We start from the raw sequence: 20,293 nt of genomic DNA on the forward strand, positions 1-20,293 counted from the left end.
ACTGGGATAAGTAACTACTGGGCTAAGTACTATTTCTGCTCCTCTCAGCTTTGGCAAAGCCTCTGTGGAACTGCTACCTCCCACTGTAGTGCCACGCTTTGAGATAGATGTAGATCAACAAGAAGCTGTCTGTCTGGAGAATGATGGGGGCCTGGAAAACAGGACAGGGAAGGAAGACTGAAGGAGTTGGAATTACTTACCCTGAAGGAGAAAAACTTGAGGGTAGGATATGACAGCAAATATCAAATATAAAAAAGGCTGCTGTTGGCCACAAGGGAATAATTTCTTCATTCTGTGTGTTGTGGTTAGGAAGAGAAGTTATGAATTTAAATTGTAGCAAGAAAGGTTTTGGTTAGAGAAGAACATATTTTTGTCAGTCAGGCAATGAAGCTCCATAGTAGATTACTTTGAAAGGCTTCAGAATGTCCTTTACTGGGGGAGTTTAAAGAATATCCCAAACCAGCATCCATCATGATGACAGAATGTATTTCTTCCTGTGTTGGAGCTTTGGACATCCTCTCTGGAAGTCCTTTTGAGGCTTCTGAGTCTACCTTGGAGGGAAGAGCCATCTGTGTGCACACATGTTCACGTGAGCCTTCCATCTCTCTCTTGTGGGAGCTGTGCATTGTATAGGACACAGTGCAGGTCAGGCCAACTTCAACCTCTCTAGCCTTGCTCCTAGACCTGATTCTCAGTATTGCTCTGCACAATGATGTAGGAGTACAGCATTACCCTTGGAAGCAGACAGCCCCAGGCTGAATGTTCCACAGAAGAGCCCAAGGATTTGCTTGCACTTGCTCCCTCTGTGCAGCACATGGAAAAGTCCTCTCCTCCCCAGTGGCATGGCCTTGGTGTGCAAGAAGGTGCACATCTGCCATCACACCTCCCAGCCTGCCCTGTGAGAAGGGTGCTGTCTGAATCTTCCCTTCTTCCAGCTGCACACGGAGTTTAACTTTGGGGTCCCACTTATTGAATGGACTCTCTATACGCTGTCCTAAGTCACCAGAGCATTTTTACCCACAGTAACTTCTACAGATTCAGACATGGACTCATAATGGTCATGAAACAGTGCCACATAAAACCTCTGAAAGTGCCTTTCTCTCTTATAATACTCCTCTAGTAAATAAACCTGTATTGCTTCCCACATAGACAAAAAATAAACCTTCAAAAATGTTTCCCAAGTTCCCTTTGTATCATTAATTATCATTAATTGAGTACAACATGGGCTAGGGGTCTGCCTTTTGTACCTGTTGTTTCTCGTCTCCCCAGGCAGCCTGCACTGCCTAGCCTTGGAGATTTGTGGGCAAGCAGCTTAGATGTCTAAATAATGTATGGATCAGTGTACTGGGTCTTTCATGTGAAGTCTGTGTTGTAGGCAACAGTAGCAGCCTAACACAGGCATTCAGGAATTCTGGGTTTGCTCATGTCTGCTGCTTTGCTTGTTGCCTTTATGTGATTGCGTGGGATTTTCCTTGGCAGAGAGTGCTGTGTTAGAGATGATGTATTAGCAATGATGCAACTTCTTTAATCATTTGAAAAAAATCCCTGAAATTCTTGCCCTTATCTAGTATAGCGTACAGTATGTTTTAGTAAGGAGCTCCTGGAAGAGGAGCTGGGAGTGTTTGCAGCTGGGTGATGGCACATTTCAGAGGGCAAGCAGCTCCAGCATGGGCATGACTCCCCTGACTGCACAGAGCCACCCCAAAGGAGCCCCTGAATTCTGGCCCCAGGTCAAGATGCCACTTAAATGCATACCTCAATGCAACAAAATCCTTGGATTCTGTCCCAAATCTGGATGGAATACTCGTTTAATGCTAAAAACACAGCCATTAATATCGAGAAAGTTTATCTGGGAAGAATGTCCAGTCCTTCCATACGTCTACATATTTCACTGTGGACATATTTCCTGGACCCAATCTTTTCCTCGGCTAAGCTCCACTTCACAAGTTAGTAACTCTTAAAACTTTCTATCTTTCCCCCAGCCTTTTTCAGAAGGTAGCGAATTCCTATGGCTACTTTTTAACTTGGTTTCCATTCTGACAATATGATTTATGCCAATATTTTTGCATAAAATAAGTTTTTGGAAATAAGTCCCAGCCACTACTGCAGAGAAGTAGTGTGAGCACAGGGGAAAGTAATAGGTAAAATGAGTAAACACACCCAGTGATGATGCTCATGATGCCTTTGCAAAGTCAAGACATGACTCTCAGCAGGACATCTGGGTATCTGAATTTAAAGAGGATTGATAAAAAGGACTTTATTGAAACCAGAGATTGATAAAAAGGACTTTGTTGAAACCAGACAATGCTTACTGCAAATATGGGATGAGATTCAGCAGCAAAGGCGATATAGGAGCATCTTTTTCAAGACCAAGAAGAGTTGAGATGACAAAAATATTTATATATTTAGGATAGTTACCACCCTTTGTTCTTCTCTGTAGCTATGATTAATAAATTAAATCATGTCATTTAGGAATGTTTTATTTGTATTGTTGATTCTCTGAAAGTCAGATACAGAGAATGCAAGGGCAGAATAATAATAATAAAAAATACCACCAATCCCTAAGTATGAACACATGCAACGTTTCTGCTGACTTGAGGTCAGCCGGTCAAAATCAGCCTTGCTATAAAGAAGCACAGTGGGAGAAGAGCATGTGTTTGTGAGTACATAATCTCATCTCCAACATATTTTCATTTGAGAAATATGAAACTGAAAAGAATGACAGCCTCTTGACAACAGATTCATCAAATCACATTTACAGTGTTATCAATGAAGAAGGGGGGTAAGAATTTTAATACATAACAGAAAGGACAAGGCAGGTAGTGAAATCTGTTTAGCGTACCCATCAGGAGTAAGCATAATAGTTGGCTTAGTTTAAACCCACAAATTTAGAAAAATGAGCCCTGACAGTTTTAACAATGAACATAAAATGCCTTTTCATCATAAAAGAAAATATTTAAAATACTTAAATGTGATAAGGCAGTCTAATGTCTTGATTTGTAAGTTTTGCCATAAAGTTCCAGCTTGCCCCTGGATGTACAAAGAGTGTCAACAGGCTAACCTGGGTGGGAGCAACAAGGGGCAAAGCCTGGAGGTTACAGGAAAGGAGCTGCAGGTAATTCCAGCAAGGGAGTCTGAGGATCAAACCCTGAATTTTACATTGCATTTAAAGCACAGTTCTTGCACTGGTACACTTTGCATGAGGAGCTCGTTGGTTCTGTGGTGGGTTAGTGAAAGACCAGCTGTCCAAAGATGGTTGAAACCAATGGGTGCATTTCTGCAGATCCACTCTCCTCTGGTTCAGTTTTGATATCTGAACCAAAGGCTTCAGTATTCCAGGAGATCCTGCTGCCTTCTTACTTGTGTCTGCTATCATCTCTTCCTTGAAGGGCAGACTCTGACCCAGGAGTGATTTGGGGTCTTGGTTGCTCAGAGATCTCAAAGGCAGAGATGTCTGGCCAAATGTCTCCACCTGAGTCTAGGAAGCTGCAGGATTCACAGTTGCAAGGAAACTGTCCAGGCTGGATTAGGAGTTGCTCAGAGAAGGTGTAAAAAGGTGAGAATTGAAATAAACTGGGTTTAAAACAAACAAACAAGAAAACAAACAAGAAAAACAAACAAACAAACAAACATGGGAGCTTCTGTAGCTTTCTATGAGGCAGATATATCATACAAATGCCGTATCAGGGACATCAGTGGGTCATAGACTGACATATCTCTCTGCATCTACCAGCGCTTGTGGAATGTATAAAGGTCTGTGATTTGTGACAGTTTGATAAAATATTCCTTTTAGTTAGAAAAAGAAAAAATAAGTAACAATTTATTTCACATAAGGGTGAGGAGGATGGCATTACTGACTTAAACCAAAGACTTTCCATAGTAAAGAGGCAAAGCATTTTGCGATGTTTACTTGTTCCCATTGTTCTGTCTTCTGATTCTTTTTTTTCTTTCTTTCTTTTTTTTTTTTTTTTTAATTTATTTTAAAGAAACCAATTTAAGCTAGTAATGCATTTATTGTGATTGATAATCAATACAAGATGACATTTTCGATGCGGAGAAAGCATTTCCCATCTGGTGGGAAGAGAGAAAATATATTGTTTGACTAAAACATATCTTGTAGTCACTCTGATAGACATGTATGCAGTAAAACAGGAGAAAACACTTCCTGATGGAAATAAGAGCAAAATTGTGGATAGAAGTGATTTCAAGTGCACACACCTCCAGCAAACATGTTCTTGATTTGTAAAATATAGACCGCATTTATTAATATTGCCAAGTGCAATAAATTGTGAGGGATTTCATGTCGATTTGTTAAATGTAACATATTTTAAATAGCGCTTAATGATATTTTTATTTATGCAAGGCTGAGTGAAATGGAGATCTGGTTCTCCTTTTGGCTGTGGCAGGCACAGCGAGAGTCAGAGGCATGCATACAAATCAAGAGAAAAGAAACCACTGATGGGGTGCTTTCCTGCCCGAAGATGTGAATCTGTTCATGCTTATAAGAGTCAAATTAAAGTAATAGCACATTGAAGTTTGGCCACAAGCACAGCTGCACCATGAGGGTATTTTTGGGTTCTTGTTTACAATTCAGAAATGATCCTGTGAGATGTGGGAGGGCTTACTGTAATCTGAGCTAGAAATTCATCAGGCTTAGTCAGACTGGGCAGCAGTAGAGTGGCTGAGAAGAATGAACAGGATTTTTTTTCATTGTTTGCAGTTATGGGCAAAGTGCTTCCTTTCAATATTTAGGGTCCAGAAATTAAGAACAGGTTGTTAAGAATGATTATTTATTTATTTATTTTGAGTTTAAGAAATAATCTTTTTTATCTTTTTTTTTTTTTTTTTTTTTTTAATGTGTGTTTGTTTTTTTGGTTGGTTGGTTTTGAATCATCAGAAGAAAACTGCCTTTAAAAACAGAATCACAGAATCACGGAATGGTTGAGGTTGGAAGGGACCTCTGGGGCTCATCTGGTCCCATGCTCCTGCTCAAGCAGGGCCACTTAAAGCAGGCTGCCCAAGACCATGTCCAGGCAGCAAAAACCCCCAACTGTAACTAGCTCCAGACGAAAGATTATTTCAAACCTGGCTTTAGAATTCTTAAAAGAACAGAAGAAACATTAAAGATGTGCCTTGAAAAATTTCCATTCTACTTTATGTGGCACATTTTGCACAGCCAAGGGTACTGCAGATGTACTGTGCAGCTGACTACTTAAAGAATTGCTGATCACATCCTCCAGCTGATGCAGTTTGACTGTATTGCTCTAAATCTGCCTGGTCCTTGTGCTGGCTGGCTAAGAAATTTTTATAAATATCTGGATCAGGTTTTGGATGCCTTATTCTTAATGTTGGGAATCTCTGCATCTCAAAATGTTTCTTATCTGCTAAGTTATATCACAGAAATATATTGAAAACACATGAAGAAATGGGGAACCATCGTTCTTCACTCAGGTAGTTTAGTTTGAGGTAATTATTTCTTGTCTTGATTGCAAAATATGTGCTATGGGTTTTGTTAGATGATTTCTATAGCTGGTTATTGTAAGTGGGAGCTAAGAAAGATGTGATCAACCACTGAGCTCCTCTCCTGCAGGAGCACAAGGTCAAGTTTGGCTCTGCAATTAGCAGAGAAAGCCTGTTGCACCAGGGAAACAGCTTTCTGCTGAAATGTGGTCTGTAGGTCACAGGGAGACTACAGACAGCATTTCAAGGGCCTGTCCAAGCAATCTGAGTGGAAAACGAAGCAAATCAGGCCTTGGTTTTCAGAAATGTTTTGCAGTGGTCACAGCCTGGACACTAGGCTTTGCTTTCACATCAAGCACTACTGCAGAAGACATCTTGATGGCATTTCCAAACAGTGCTGGCCATGCTGGTTTTCTGCTAACACAGCAATTAGAAATGACCCCTCAGCTCAGTGATAAAACTGTGAAGCTGCAGTCACGTCCTAGTGTGATGGAACCATGCTTGTCGTTGTTATTTGAACACAGCTGCAGCTAGTATCCATAATTCAAATTAAGTGCTATTTAGGAGGGTGTTTGGAAACCCGATTAATGTTCCAGCATCAAGATTTATTGTTTCCAGATTGGCAGAGGCTTTTGGTTTAGTGTTTTAACAGTTTAGGGTAGTTGGAACAAAATATCAAGTATAGAATTTAGTACTTTAAAATGTCTGAATAGAACAAATAACAAAAGTCAGACTTACCTAAGTAAGCCTGGCTTTGCAATTTCCACTATTTAATCTCCTTTATATGGGCCTACAGTTGCTGCCCACCATTTGCCAAGGGACCTTGAGGGTGCACCTCTCTGCAGAATGGCTGATGAACCAGAACACGGGCGTCTCATAAACCCCCAACCCAGACCTGGACTGTCCTGGTGTCATGCCCACCTTTCGTGCACACCTCTTGTCCAACAGTGGATAAACAAAGTCTGGCAGGAGTCACCTCAGTCACTTCTACCTGACTAGAAACTAGTCACTAGCACTCCTTGGTGCTAGGTTAAAGGTTGGGCTAGATGATCTTAGAGGTCTTTTCCGACCTAAAGGATTCTATGTTTCTACACTTGGGAGATCTGTCAAAAGAACCCAGACTGGCTTACATAAGATTTTACTTTTTGAGATAGCTGAAGACCAAACCTGACAGTTTTTATTTCCCCATGTTGAGCAAGAAGATGAAAGACTAAATGTCACCTGCACAGGTTACCCATTCTTCTGTGCAAGGGAGTATCATGCTCTTAAGCTTCATAGCATCTGTCCCAAAAGCTTGGATCTCTGGGCAGGATGAAGGACTGTGAATGCAGATAGTGAGAATGAATTAATTTACCAAAATTAAACTGCTTGGGTGAAAGGCCAGGTGGCAGTTCCCTAATCTACATCAACAATGCAAGGGAATTGCTGAGGAGCTGGAGGAACAACCTGCCCCATTTATGGGATCAGTTTGGCATTGGGTGTTGGACTTGGGATTTGTGTCCCTACAAGAAAAGCAGGACGGGGGCTCTTCACACTTTCTGTTCAGAGCTCTAGGTAGAGATTTCTTGATGATTCAAAAAGAGATCCTGCTGACGGTCTCCCGGCTGTCAAACTCATTGTGCACTGAGTGAGGGTAACATGTCCTGATGAGACAGAAGCCAGCAAACAGACATGTAAGGAAGACAAGCTATTATATATTCCAAAACAAACAATAAACAGAGGTCCCTACAGCAGCCAGAAAGGAGAAATGAATAATAGCAGATTCTGTCTCTCTCTCTCTCTCTTTTTTTTTTTTTTCCTACGATCTGTGTTTGGTTATCCAGACAAGATGGAAAAAGATGGAAATATCAAAGGAGGCCAGTTTGGATGAAAATATATCTGCAAATTCGCTTCCTCTGGCTAAATTGGAGTTGAATTATAATTGCAAAATGTGTATTTTTGTTGTTCATTCCTCACCCCCCCCTGAAAATAATTTAGAAAGCAAATGTGTTGTAATTTCTAAAGAAGAGGACATGAGCAAGAAATGTTTATAAAAATTTACAGTGTTGGTTTTTTCCACAGCAACCCCGGGCTGCAACGGTCAATGATACTATATAAATATTTGTTTGTCTGATTAACATCTTCAGCTGATTTGCAGCCCTCTTTGTCAGAGGAGGAGAGGGAGTCTCAACAGGCTCTCCAGCACCATGTGCCCAGGGAACAAAGCCCATTGCTCTGGCAGGCATTACTCACTAACAGATTTTGACCACTTGTCTGTGCTCACTGGCTGAAGACTTGAGAAGAAGTTGGTATTGTGGGGATGGGCTCATGCATGAGGGCATGGAGAAGTTGTGCAGGTGTAAGGTGGCCAAGAAGAACCACGGAAGGTGGACAGAGGTCTTTATGGTGCTACATCATTTTGATTGACCTTCCAAATGAAGAGGAGAGGACACAGACTGACACACAGAGCGCTCTGTGAGGTCTTGCAGCGAGGGGTACATGTGCACACCCACAGCAACCTTTCTGTGTAAAGAGATACTCTTTCGCACCAGTGCTTATGAAAGAGAAAATAAAATGGCTAAAACACACTTACATGAAGTGGCTTTTAAATGTGGTGACAGAGAACTGGAAGGGACCCTGCTGTATTACTAAAACGAGTCTCCTTGGAGTCACAGTCAACTACTTGTTGTAATTTCTTTCTCAGCTTATCAAGTTCAGTACTAACAGGATATATTTATGGCCCTCCACTATGCTTCCTAGAAGTGCTTTCTAGAGTTGCTTTTTCCTGTTCATAGACCCACTAGCTATGGCTCATAAGTGCTCTTTAGGATATGCCCAGCTCTGCTGAGGAGTTTGAAAGACAGTTACTTTAAACATATTTTCTTACTTGACCAGATTACATTTCCTCCTGTCCTTCATGCAAGATTCCCCACTGATTTTGGCTTCTGTGCTTCTGGAAAAACAACAGAATTGAGTATTTTAGGCTGGAAATCTTTCCTCTTTTTAGCAATTCCCTTCCACTGAAGAAGGAATGGTTCCGGTTGCTGTTCTGGCTAGAAGCCATGCCAGCTGTAATTTCTCTGAAAGCAAAACCACAGAAAAGCTCCTACCTCTGCAGAGAAACTTTCTCCATGTATTTACTGGCAGGGGATGTGCTTTTGACTCATGAAGAGAAATTGAAATGATTGCTTAAAATGGCTGTGATGCAAATGGTGAGGAGGGTCAGGGGGGCGAGGATTGTGGGGAGATGCTCAGGGTCTTTTGAATGTGATATTTGGAAAGACTGTTTCTAGGGGCTGCATCCCTTGTACCATCTCACATTTTTGTAAACCATAAAATAAAGGCTGCTTAAAGAGTACTATCTCCATAGAGTGAATTTAGCTTAAACTCATACACAGATTTCATTAGTCTAGCTAAAATGACCTGTTAGTAAATGTTTTAAGGACTAGATCATACTGGAAAGAAAACCAAAGGCATACTTGAGTTTATAGAGCTGCCTAATTTTCCATCACTTAATGAGTATCTTTTTTATCTCACAACTTATGTTATTCATCAAGTAATCCATGACATTATTTACTGGAAAGTAATGGCACCATTTACCAGAAAGCTAGTTTAATCTGCTACTCATTGTTTTCATCCATTATATAAAATTGACCTTTCATCTTTAGCATTGTGCCTTTCATGAAGCCTTGCCAGAGCAACCAAGAAATCTGTCTGATCAGACAGCTGTGAGGCATCCGACATAAGTAAAGGGTGGTGGTATCAACACCATCACATTCAGTGATAAATGAGTCCATTTCACAAAACCGCAGAGCTAGTGTTGTTTGCATGAAGCCAGCAGCATATAAATGAATGAGGGAGGCTCATGTCCTGGCTTGGAGTTCATTTAGAAAACAATTTACTATGTATCTGAAAAGGGTTGTTGGGAAACATTCAAGGACACTGCAATAAACTCACACAAATCTGAAGTTGTCTTGGAGGGCTTCAATACAGTTGCAGATTAGGCATTGCCCCAGAGGATCTGGGCATTTTGGGTGAGTCAGCCTCCTTGGATGAACCCAAGTCAACGGACCCGACTCTCCACCGCCCTTCTCTGAAGCAAGTGGAAGTAGAGAAAGCAGGAGAAACTGCCAAATCAGCAACGTGACAGCTTATATAATCATCCGACTAAGCCAGGACATTGGCTCTACTGCCGGTGAAATAACGTGCTTCGGAAGGATGCAGGGGCAGGTTTTACTTTCCTTCTCTACTAAAGCTGAATTCACGCCAATGTATGAACCAATATATTTTTATTGTGTGTGTGTCATGATGTAAATCTGAGCCTCCATTGATAAATTGTCCTAGAAACAAAACCTGAGCAGGAAAACAAATGGCAACGTTGCAGAAAGGCTGATTCCAGCCCTGCTAAAGTCAGGGAAAGGTTCCATGATTTCCAGGCTGTGGATCCACCTCTGAGTGGGCAGGCTTTCACTGAACTCTGCAAAAGCCTTAGTAGCTGCCTTATTCGCTTTGTTAAGAGAAAACTGCATGGCTTTTACACTTCCTGTTGCTTTAACTTTTGTCTGAGGTGAACTAATTTTTAAGTATTCATTTCAGGCATAGTCTGAAGGAGCTTGAATATTTCTGCAAATGGAGAAGTGTAGCTGTCCCAGCCTCTGGGAAATCAAAAGCCTGGGTTTAGCAGCAGCTGTAAAAAAAAAACAACTTTGAACCTAAAAGATAAGAAAAAATATAGTAATTATTAATAGAGAGATTTCATATTTTGAAGGATATGAGTATATAAAACAGGATTTAGCATGTCACCTGCAGTATAGACAGTTACCATACCTACTCCACTGCAGTAGGCAGGGCAAATACCTGAGACATTCAATGCCTCTCATATATTGGACAAAATATCTGAAAATTAGATTGTTCATGCAAATCAGAAAGTACTAGTTTAATATCAAGTATAATAATTTTAATGTAGTTGCATTTCTCTATATTGTAGCTACGTTGTTTTGTTCATAGTGACAGTCCACAGGTTAAATCTTACTTTCAAAACCAACCTCATGTCTGGGACCATGAGTTTTTCAGAGGACTGAACCCAGTGGTCTAAGAGGAGATGTGGGCTGCAGCTCTGTGTCCCAGCTCTACATTTCCATTCAGGTATTTCTCACAAGCTCCATGTTTCCTTCCCTTACTCCTCCAGCTCTCTAATCCCAGGCTGATCCAGATAACCTCCACTCTGCTAGAAAGGGAATGGAGATAGCAATCCCTGTGCAGTGCTGTGCAGGTCTGTCTGGGGTAGTTAGAGCTAACATCCCATCCTGCTCTGTGCTGCTGCGGCCTCACCTCTAGTACTGGGCAGTTTTCAGCACCACAGTATAAAAAGGACATAAAACTATTAGAGAGTGGCTACAGAGATGGTGAAGGGTCTAGAGGGCAAGATGCATGAGGAGCGGCTGATGTCCCTCGGTGTGCTCAGCCACGAGCAGAGCAGGCTGAGGGGAGGCCTCATGGCGGCCTGCAGCTCCCTCACGAGGGGAGCGGAGGGGCAGGCGCTGAGCTCTGCTCTCTGGGGACAGCGACAGGACCCGAGGGAACGGCATGGAGCTGGGACAGGGGAGGGTCAGGCTGGGGGTTAGGGAAAGGGTCTGCACCCAGAGGGTGGTCGGGCACTGGGACAGGCTCCACAGGGCAGTGGTCACAGCACTGGGCTGCCGGAGTACACGAAGCACTTGGACAACACTCTCAGATATAGGGTCTGAATTTTGGGTGGTCCCGTGTGGACCCAGGAGTTGGACTCAAAGATCCTTGTGGGTCCCTTCCAACTGTGGATATTCTGTGATTCTGTGATTGTAACCTGACCCAGGCAACTGATCAGTCGAATGACAGCACCATGTCATTCCCTCTAGGTAGCCTAGGTTTGTAGAGCACTGCATTGGACAGACTGATTTTCCCACTTAAGCTGACCTAGACAGAAATAGCTTGGATATCTGTCACAGCAGTCTGCAGTGTGCAGGTTTGCATGGTCTGGGTGAATCCTACCTGTGATGGAGAGGCTGTGCAGCTGCACAGTCACTGCTCTCTCCTACCACATAGTGCAGCAAGCAAGGCAGAATGGGGCTAGCCTTATTAAGGGCTATGTTCTTATCAAGCTCTTTCCAAACTGAAATTATAGATATTTTTAGTGTAATTAGAAAAAGAATCTGTCCTGTACCTGGACTGCACAATTCAATTGACTCCAAGACATTATGAAGACACCTGCTGTCTCAACTGTAAAGGTTCAATATTGCTTTCTGGATAAATCATAGTAATGAAATATTTAGAATAGTACAAAGCCACATTGTTCAGAAATTGCATGTATTTTTGTTACATGTCAAAGTAAATATTTTATTAGACTGTAAGTGTGCACCTCAGAACTCAATATTTTAATTTTCATTGGGAAATGCAAAATCATTATTTTTACAGCTGACCAGAGGGATATAATATGATTATTGCTGTTCAAGGAACATTTCTTGTCATATTGATTTCCTTACTGGAATCACTATAGCAATTTATTTTGGGGCATTTTCAGATTTTTAATTGACTTCAGTTGGAGCTTTGTGTGGTATAAAGCACTTTTGACATAAGCAGTATTTGCACACAACATATGGATGAAACATATGGGTATGATGGGTGAAAGTTTTGGAAGACTTCTGATTTTTTTTTGTTTGGTTCACCATGTGAACTGTGTGCAGAGCTATTGGTTATTTGAACTTTGCACTCTATATACTTTAAGAAGCTTTAATTAAAATAATTGCTTCATCTATTCCAGTTCACACTTTCGAATTTTGTGTGCAAATGCAACCCAGTTGAACAGTTCCCAATAAAAGAATAAATCCAGATGACATATACATGCAGCATGGCATATGTTTCAAAATACCTTAAACATCTTGTAGAGCGTTTCTTTCATTAAACAGTCATCCTTTCTGATTTTGGACTCATTCACTGAGTTAATAATGCTTTAGTGCCTCTATATAGGGCATAATATTAATCAACTTTGCTCTGCTGTGACATAGTTTTTCCAGATCATTGGGAGAATTTTCCTATCCTATGGATGACTGAATAGATTGGAAGAGATTACTTGATGTTTCAGATCCTCCTGGGAAGATCTTTATGCTACTGCATCAGTGTGAGATGCCAGTCTGCATAGCCTCTGTAAGTTATCTCTGGAGATAGAGGCAACCAAGGGCAATTCAGACCACCTGGATTAGACTGCTTCTCTGACTCACCCCTTTAATCATGTGTTCTGAATAACCTGAGACCCATGAAATAAAAGACAAACACAGAGAGGTAAAAGGTATGTATGTCAGGTCTCTGTCAGCAAAACATCTCGTGCAATCCAAACACATTGTCTCTTATGGTGGTAAATGTGTCAACCAATGGAGCAAACAATAAAGATCAATAAAGGTCAATGAAGATCAAAGATCAACTGATCCTAAAGATCAAAGAAAATAATTCTGAAAACATCTACAGTGAAATCCAAGTTCTCATCACTTTCAGAATTCTGCCAAAGTTTTGAATACAGCCACTGGGACCAAGTTTGGGTCTAGAAAGTGGTAACATCCAAACATTTTTGGTTAGGTACTCAAGTACAGGAGATTGATGGTGTGGATTGTGTTTCTGAAATACAAAGCTATTAACCTAAGACAGGATCTGTGCCTTTTGCCACAGCTGGTGGTGCTGCCAAGCAAGTATTTTCAAACCAAAAGCTACATCTGAGTGAAAGCAGTGACTGCCAGGAAGAGGCAGGACAGATCTGACTGTGCGTGTGCCTGAGCCTTCAAAGATGCCTTCACTGGAGTTTTCAGTCCAACCAGCTGCTTCATTGAGTGCTGCTACTTGAAAGCAATTCACATGAATTCAGTTTGAGAAGCACGCATTATCCCTGGTGCTAGGCAGAATAACACGTTCCTTACAGTCCTTGAGGACGTGGATCCAAGTGGAAATTGGCTCGGCATCCCCTCAGATCACATAATGAATTATGTTTTGAAACTGTTTTTAAAAACAAGCAAAATTACTCTGAGGGTGGGAGTACTTACAGTCTCATACTTTAATATATTAATTACATTCATTTGTCATCACTTGAACCTAAATACCCTTGGACATCACTAAACTTGCCAGAATCCCATTCCCCTACCACAGCTGAATGTCCAGAAGTAATCTGCTTAAAGGAAAATGAAGTGAGAGACTTTTGGAGTCCCACAAGACCCCGGGGCTACAAAGGTGGAGAGGAGGAGAGGCTGCAGTAGGACTTTGATGCATGAAACTGCTGCAGGGCTGCAGAAATAGTAGCAGTGTTAGAGCCTAGCACTAACACTAGTGATAACACTAGTGCTAGAGGCACTGTCAGTGCCTTCAGGAGAGCAGTGACAGGGTCAGTGCCTTAGGACCATCGGTGCTAAATTCTTGCCAGGCACCATGCACAAGACAGCAGGTCCTTGCCATGCAAAAACTGTTGCACAGAGCATTTACAAGAGATTCATTGTCAGCTTTTATTCAAATAATTTACCAGCAAACACACTGCCTGTGTCTATTCTTTCTCTGAGCCCAGCATTTTGAGAATGGTTACCACATGCTCTGCCTGCATGTATGTACATCTGTATTAGTTTCCTCGTCCCTACCATAACGTTGCAACCCAGCATGCTGCTAGGAGGACACTGCATAGGCTGATTTGGGTGAAGCTGGTTTGTTGCTTTCTCATTCCTAGTGATATTCTCCTCTCACCTTGCTTCCCACCACCCCCGGAAAGGATCCCAGGGCAAGTCCTTTCTCATGCCTCTGCTGTTAGTCCAGCAAACCTGCATTTCTCCATGAGTAAGGCTGACAGTGTAACACCAACCAAATTTTCTGAGCAATACTTAAAGCATTGGCACACAGATAGAGCTGGGAGGGCAAAATTCTTGCTCTTGCAGGTTTTTTGTAGGACTTCAGCAAGGCTTTGCAGAAAGAACAACTCTGATAACGACCTTTGAACACTGATGTCTTTTCTTCTGTGTATTCCATTCTGCATTTATTGTACACAGTCAGCTGAATGTGCTATAAGTACATGAGCCCCAGGCTTACAGAGAAACACCTTCCCAGCTCTTCTGTCCCTGTCCCTCTTTGTTCAGTCAAGTATCCAGCAAAAAGTGTCCCATAAATAGGTCTGCTCACCATCATGTCGCTCAGCTCTTATTTTACTTGTGCCATATTCATATTGCATATGTATCATCTTAATTGTTTCATAATGTTGTAAAAATTGGCCAGTATAATCAGCAATGCTGGATTGCATTACGCCAAGTCTTTTTTGAAATGTACTGAAATATTAGTTCCATATGATAAAATCCATAAAATACAATCTAGATGCCAATGAGATTAGGAAAATGGGCTCTTTTCCACTTACCTAAATACTGGAAAGATACACAAGTTATTAGCTTTATAACAAACTAATGATCCCTTGAGACTCCGGTGAAGGATTTAGGAAGTGGGTAAAAATGAATAAGTAGTACGTAAAGAGACACAGCCTCACCTCCCACCCTCATACACTCTTCATTACACACACAGACTCTCCGAAGAGCACTGAAACATTCTTAGGTCTAGGCACAAAAAGACCCCGTGACATGCACCAGGTGCTTTAACACCAGAGATATTTATCACAGCCCATTCAAATTCTGCGCTGGCATCTCCAGACCTGAGTGCTCCCAGTTTCAGGAGCTGCTCAGATACGCAGTTGAGATGTAAAATTTCAAGTATTCATGGAGGAGAAACATTGGAAGTGATGTGTAGGGGAAAGGTGGCAAGAAAAAATAACTTATTCCTAAGGCATCTGGTCCTGATGAGATAAAATGTACCTGGTCAAAACAGGGCTAAAAGACGCAGGTATTGTATAACACTCATATTGCTCCTGATCGTCCCACAGGGATGGGGGAAGAACAGGTTCACGCTTCCCACACATGCAGACCAAGCAGTAGCTTTTGCTGGAAGCATTTAAAAGCATATGGGATGCAGTGGCAAGGTGCCCTGGTCATTTATACATTCCTGCACCTCACGGTGTGGAAAATGAACCCTACCAGCCAGAGTTCTTCATTTTCCCCCATCCTGGGCAAGCACTCATCCAGCCAATACATGGGAACACAGCAAGGTTCATAACAGAGGACTTTCTTTATGAATTATGATTACTGAATATTTCAGCTCTGGAATCCAAGGATCTTTCTTCATATCCTCTCTAAAAGTTGTCAAAACCTGTATTTCTCTAAAAGTTGTCTAAGCTGGCTTGGTCAGCTGAATTACACTGTTGGTTTTATTGGAAAAAAAGAAGTGAGATATTAATAGGTTTGGGTTTATAAATACAAAATAGTACAATCCACTTCCTCCTAGTGAAACAGAGAGACTTTGAGAAAATTCAGCTGGTGAACAAAAGTTTTAAAATGGAAGGCAGAGGAAAAGTTTGCCTATTTGCAAGAGAATTTTGTTAAGAAACATGTATATTTCAGGAAACGTTAAAAAAAAAGAATGAAGGTTTTTCACTTCATTCAAAATAGATGATGCAGAAGAGAAATCAATTCCAGCCCCATCTCTCCAAGCCTTCTTGGCTCTCCCGCAATGACAGGAGTAAAAAGCTATTTTTGTCCTCAGTCTGCAGAAATGACTCAGTGCATTCAAGGAATAGCTCTGATGAGGAAGCCTAGGGAAATTTGACATGGTTGCCTCTTAGACTAGAACTGACCATTATTAGGAAGTCACTATTATTCTGATACTGAAAAAAATGAGATTGTAAATCCAACTTGAAAGAAAATTCAATTAAGAGGAGCTAAATGCCACATTTTCATTTATTTTTTCCACTTCAGGCCATTAAGACCAAACGGTGCAGTGTAAGTGTTGTACCTTCAAGGCATTCTCAGGTTCTAGAATACATTCAGGACTAACATCAATGTTGACCCTTAGGATGATTCTTAAAGAATTATAAATCCACATCAAATAGATTTCAAGTCATTCAATTTTAGCTAATAGCATTTTCTTTTAGATGAGAAATATAATTAGTGTTGCTAGTCCAGCTGTGTTCTCAGAATAGAATATGAGCTGCATATAGATAATTCCATGAAAACACTACTGGAAATTCAAATTCTTATCTAATCTTTACGTCTGGCAACCTATACTACATTACTGATTGTTGGTACCAGTGAAGCATAGTATAGCTTTTACTTCCAAAGGAAATTAAGCCAAGAAAAAGAGTGCCATTTAGTTCAGAGGGAAGATGTTCATACATTTTTATACTTTAAATGACTCCATTTGAGAGCTTGGAAAATTAAAAGGGCACTCAGCCAAAAATAGTTCAATGTAATTCTACTGAATGCAGGCTAAATAAGGATCAGCCTTATCTAACTTCTCAGAGGTACATTAACCAGAGACACTGTATAAAGTTCCAAAACTATCATATGCCTAAAAGGGATTAGGGGATAACTAAAGTGAAGAAAACCAATTTATTCATAATGTGAAACAACAGGTCATAGAAACTAGTGCGAGATAGTTCCAAGAGAGAGAGCAAGAGCAAAACAAGAGTGGAGTCCATTTGTTTAAAGAGGGATGAAATAGCTTTATGTTGAATCACTGGACAAAACGCCCTGGTTTAAACTGAAACTATTTCCAGGTGCACAATGTAAGTAGGGAAAGGAAATTTTGATAATCTGCTTTTAGTAAGGGACAGGGAAAAAAAAATAGAAGAGAGAAAAAAAAAGAAAAAAAAAAAAAAAAGAAAAAAAAAAAAAGAGGACTCTATTCTGTTCCCTTACAACTAATAACCCACCAAGAGGGGGAGCCAAACATCGCATGTTCATGTGGTTGGTGTCTCCCCCACCAGAGCAAAACTGGCGAGCTTGGTTGCGAGTGGTGCCCACTGGGTCGCCCTCCCACCTGCCACTGGTGCCTCCAAGTTGCCTTCCCTCCTCTTACCTGGGATCTCACCCCCTATAGGATCTGCTTGCTTGCCATCGCTTATCGTAGGTTTCATAACTTGAAGGAGCTTTTATTAGAGGTTCTCTTTCTGGATAGAAGACAGCAAGATTTTTGTTGAGCTGCGTAAAATTCAGATTTTGCATGCACAGAATTTTGCAAGAAAAATAACAATTTCTTTAATGCTTTCATTTAAGGTTGAATTTCTACATGGAGAAAATGGCTAGTTTTATATTGACAATGACAGCCTGGCACTATTTTTATATTTTCTTTGTGAAAGTCATTTCTGTTCCAAAAAGAGAATGATTTCACTTGCTTGGGCTTTTAAACTGACCCATTCCCACATGAGAAAATGATCTGGTTTAACTCATAAAGGAATAATTAGGGAGCCTTTTGCTGAGTTCCAGCAAAATAGGGAAGCAAGGGAAGTGTGATAAGCATCACATTTCCTAACGGACCTTTCTTTGTGAAAGGTCAGATATCAAACAGTAAAGGGATACTCTGTTGGCAAAAATGTTTATTTTATAGACAAAAAGGGGTCAAAATGAAGATTTAGAAACATTTCTATGAGGCATTATCGTGAAGAAGATGGCCCCCAACTATTGAAGATGATTTATTTAGAAATGGTGAGAAGTCACTGGGATTATCTTTTCAACCATGTCCACAGTGTACCCCATTCCTGTAGCAATGTGTGTGAAGTGGTCACAAAATATCTAACATATTGGCACTGCAAGCTCAAAAAAATTGAATAGTCTATACATTTTTCTTTTAAAAATACAAAGATTGACAAATATTTAAAATACAAAGATCGAAGTATAGCAAGAATTGCACATGCAGCAGAGATTTTATTTAGAAAAAAATAAAATAAAATAAAAGCAGAAGCACCTTTAGTGTTTAGTCTGATCTATGCATGCATGTCTGAGGATTTCAATGTATTGTTCCAAAAAGCAACAAGAGCCTGGATAGATAAAGGTATATTTCTCTATAAGATGCCTTTATTTAAAACTTCAAGGGTAGAAAACCCCACTATGTACCCAGTTAAATGCTAGTAATTCCCTAATAAATAAAAAAATAAAAATAAAAGTCACTTTTCAATGGCTGTGTATCTCGATTCAGTTTCCAATGCATGGATTTTTAATAAGAAAAATCAAATCTCTACTTGACAGTTACAAACCAAGGTTTGGTTTAGTCATGCCATGGTCCCATTTGATCTTCCATAGCTCATATGAAGTCTTTTACCTGATCCCTTTTTCTTTTTCACTCTGTCAGTGCTCTTGGATGCTATTTAACATCAGGTAACATGAAGTACAAACCATAAGGGGAAAGGAGTCTTTTTCCTTTGAATGCATGTGAGAGGTGGACTTCTGAAGAGAACAGGAAATTTGCCACTGATTTCAGTGAGGCAGGTTTTAAACCAAATGTTGTTTATACATGAGCAAAAGAGATCAAGGCTGGGCTCCAAAGGAGAGCTCTATGAATCAGGCCAGGCACCCATTTATTGGGATCAAATGGTTACTACATTTTGCCAACCAAAGCAAGTGCTGGAAAGATGCATTCCCTATACAAAGCTTCATCGCTCTTTGTTAACAGGATACAACAAGTTACTGCAGTGAAGAAATAACTTAAACTTTTGGTGACTCCAAGTCCAACAGAAAGCCAGTGAAGTAAGTGTGAAAGCAACTGCAACCCTCTAGGACTATGGTGCTATGATACACCCAGAAGGCTTAAGAAAGCTTGGGTTTTTGATGCCAGTGTGATACAATCAGTCTTTGCTTTCTAATAAATCATCAAAACACAAGGTAGGTAGAGCTGCCAGGGTTCTTATGGTGCTTCAATGCCTGAAAGGAAGTGTTCACAGGGCTATCACAAAAGCAACACCTTAGTTAGATGGAGGAATGTATTAGGAGGAAGTTGCTTACCTTGCAACAGTGACAACGAGGAATACTAAATTTGCAGTGACCCAAGATTTTTCTAATCCCAGTCTACGTCTTCTTGGCTCGTACAGGCAAACTGTTTAACCTTGGGGTCACTGCAACATCCTCCATGTGTTTTATTAGATCATGAAGCCTAAGGGCTCCATTAAATCACCACTTTGGTCTATCTATTCAACTCTTAAATACTTTGTTTCAGAAGTCATTTTGTCAAAAATGAGTTGAAATAAATTTCTACAGAAATGTTTTCTGATTCTTTTCTAATCCAAAGGGACATAAACTGGGTTGGGTGAATACTGCCTGTTTGGCCTAGAGAGCCATATAGGCAATTAAGGAGAAGAGGAAAGGAGCAGAAATCATGGAGCCAGCTCCTGCCAAACCAAAGTGAAGCACACAGCAGGGAGAAGGACAGAAGTTGGCAAAGCTAATTGAAAAGAAAAAGCAGTCATCTGAGATTAACTTTAAATGGTTCCCTTGACTTAAAAGGGAAAGATCTGTATCTTTTTGAAACTGCAAGACCTGGTTTTAAAATCTTTTTTAACTTTGTTTTAGAGGTGACATTTCCAGTAGAAAATATTGTTCTAAATCCAAATGTTTCATTTCACAAATATCACAACCAAATAAAACATTGTGACATTCTTAAAACATGTCTCCCCTTATCCAACAGGAACTAATCATGAAATTCAACCCAAATTCACAAATAGCTGAGAGCTTTCCTAATTTACTCTTCAGCAAATAATTGCTTTGTTTTAACCCCAAATATTCTAATGCTATGTAACAGGGAAGAAGGGGCCAATTTTTCCTCCTCCCTGCTCCACAGAGAGAAAGCGAATGCCAATGAATAACCTGCTTTTGCTGTTCCAGGGCCTGTGAATTGAAGTCTTTTCTCACTCTGTATAAATAGGCTTTGACCCCTCCTGGGAGGCTGGACTTTGCAGGGGTTCATTAGTTTATTGGTTGTGACCATACTT

The sequence above is a fragment of the Aythya marila genome (assembly GCF_965140915.1).
Source record: "Aythya marila genome assembly, chromosome: 2".
NCBI classification, from domain to species: Eukaryota; Metazoa; Chordata; class Aves; order Anseriformes; family Anatidae; genus Aythya; species Aythya marila.